The following is a 2755-nucleotide window of genomic DNA, read 5'->3' as shown; positions in this document are numbered from 1 at the left end:
CGTGCCGGGGGGGGGGGGCGGGGGGGAAAGGGCGCCCTTTCCCTCTGCCGCCGGCCTCCCCATTCCTCCAGGGCCGCGGGGTCCCCCTCTCTCCCCAACGCCGCCGGTGGTGGTGACGGCGGCAGGGGCGGAGGTGGGGGGGGCGGGAGCAGGAGGCCCCTCCTCGCGCGAGCGGGGGGTCCGGCTCCCGCCTTTTTTTTTTTTTCCCCCCCTTTTTTTTTTTTTTTCCCCTCCGCTGCTGGGGAGCGGGTTGACCTGGTGACCCGCGGGCGGCGGGTCGACCGCCGGCGCCTATCTCCGCCCGCGGGGTAGACGTGGTGTCGCTCTCCCTGCCGCCGCCCCGCCTTCCCTTCCCCGGGCGGGCGCCGGCGCGGGGCGTGCTCGCTGCGGCCTGCGGCGGGGTAGACGCGATGCCCCGCGCGGGTCCCGGGGTAGACCTGGTGTCTCGATGCCCATCGGCAGGTAGTCCCGTTGCCGCTCTACCGGGGCGGGCGGCCTGGAGGCTGTTTCGCCGGGGAGGGCGCCCGCCCGAATGCGCGGGTCCCGGGGTAGACCTGGTGTCGCTGGAGCTTCCCCCCCCCCCCCGCCCCCCAAACCTGGGGGGGGGGGGCGGTAGACCTGGTGTCCCTCTCCCGGGGCGGGGCGGAGCGCTCGTCAAGGACCGGCCGGCGGGGAGGCGAGGCGGACGGCCGTTTCCAACGGTTCCGGCGCGCTGGCCGGGGGTCGACCTCGACGCGCCGCACCCTCTGCCCTGCGGGCCCACCGCCCCCGCCACCACCACCACCTCGGAGCTGCAGGTCGCCGGCCTGGTAAGCCCTTCCCCGTGCGGCGGGGCGTGCGGGGCGGCCGCGGTGGGGGGGGGGGGGGGAGAAATGTCGGCGGAAAAGGGTGGCGCGCGCGGGCGTGGAATCTACTTGCCCGAGCGCCCGGAGAAAAAGCCCGCGAGTCCCTGGGCGGCGGCCGGGGGGGGCGGGTGGGCGGTAGCGCCGGCAAACAGAGAAGAAAGAAAGAAACAGAAAGAAAGAGACCGTGCCCACAACGGCGCAGATTCGCGCACGAGCACCCTCCCCTTAGCGCGGGGCCGCGGGACTCCTACCTTGCGAAGGAGCGAGCGCAGCAGGACTCCCAGCGAGGTCCGGTCGCCGCGCGGGGGGGGGGGGGGGGCTGAGCTGGCCCGGTAGCGGCCGGCCCATCTTGGCAGCCGCCGGCCAGCGCTCCCAGGCCGGGGAGGGCGCCTTCGCGGCAAAGGGGAGTCTGCCGGCTGCGGGGGTCTCGGAGGGGCGAGTAGGTCTACCCGGCTCCGGGAGGCCGCGCCGAGGTCGCCGCCCGGCCCGCGGGCCCGCCTTCCGGGCCGCGGCCGCCCGGTCGACCCGGCTCCGGGAGGCCGCGCCGAGGTCGCCGCCCCGCCCGCGGGCCCGCCTTCCGGGCCGCGGCCGCCCGGTCTACCCGGCTCCGGGAGGCCGCGCCGAGGTCGCCGCCCGGCCCGCGGGCCCGCCTTCCGGGCCGCGGCCGCCCGGTCTACCCGGCTCCGGGAGGCCGCGCCGAGGTCGCCGCCCGGCCCGCGGGCCCGCCTTCCGGGCCGCGGCCGCCCGGTCGACCCGGCTCCGGGAGGCCGCGCCGAGGTCGCCGCCCGGCCCGCGGGCCCGCCTTCCGGGCCGCGGCCGCCCGGTCTACCCGGCTCCGGGAGGCCGCGCCGAGGTCGCCGCCCGGCCCGCGGGCCCGCCTTCCGGGCCGCGGCCGCCCGGTCTACCCGGCTCCGGGAGGCCGCGCCGAGGTCGCCGCCCGGCCCGCGGGCCCGCCTTCCGGGCCGCGGCCGCCCGGTCTACCCGGCTCCGGGAGGCCGCGCCGAGGTCGCCGCCCGGCCCGCGGGCCCGCCTTCCGGGCCGCGGCCGCCCGGTCTACCCGGCTCCGGGAGGCCGCGCCGAGGTCGCCGCCCGGCCCGCGGGCCCGCCTTCCGGGCCGCGGCCGCCCGGTCTACCCGGCTCCGGGAGGCCGCGCCGAGGTCGCCGCCCGGCCCGCGGGCCCGCCTTCCGGGCCGCGGCCGCCCGGTCTACCCGGCTCCGGGAGGCCGCGCCGAGGTCGCCGCCCGGCCCGCGGGCCCGCCTTCCGGGCCGCGGCCGCCCGGTCTACCCGGCTCCGGGAGGCCGCGCCGAGGTCGCCGCCCGGCCCGCGGGCCCGCCTTCCGGGCCGCGGCCGCCCGGTCTACCCGGCTCCGGGAGGCCGCGCCGAGGTCGCCGCCCGGCCCGCGGGCCCGCCTTCCGGGCCGCGGCCGCCCGGTCTACCCGGCTCCGGGAGGCCGCGCCGAGGTCGCCGCCCGGCCCGCGGGCCCGCCTTCCGGGCCGCGGCCGCCCGGTCTACCCGGCTCCGGGAGGCCGCGCCGAGGTCGCCGCCCGGCCCGCGGGCCCGCCTTCCGGGCCGCGGCCGCCCGGTCTACCCGGCTCCGGGAGGCCGCGCCGAGGTCGCCGCCCCGCCCGCGGCCGGCCGGTCTACTCGTCTCCGGCGTGCCCTTGTCGCCTTTTCCGGGTGGTAAGCGGTAGACCTGTTCTCCCTGGCCTTCCTGTGGAGCGGCGAGAGGGGTCGCTCTGTTGCGCTGCCTCCAGTTACGTCATCGTAAAGGCCGGCCATTTCCGCGCCCCGCCCCGGTAGGAGGGGCGGCTGTTCTTCGGCTCTCCGGCGCCGCCTGACTTACCGGTACGACTGTAGGGCAGAGGGTGAGCAAGCGCTGAGTTCCGGAGCTCTACTCCCGGGCGCCCCC

Source organism: Apteryx mantelli, unplaced genomic scaffold, assembly GCF_036417845.1.
Source record: "Apteryx mantelli isolate bAptMan1 unplaced genomic scaffold, bAptMan1.hap1 HAP1_SCAFFOLD_336, whole genome shotgun sequence".
Lineage (NCBI taxonomy): Eukaryota > Metazoa > Chordata > Aves > Apterygiformes > Apterygidae > Apteryx > Apteryx mantelli.
This window is presented reverse-complemented; position numbering follows the sequence as displayed.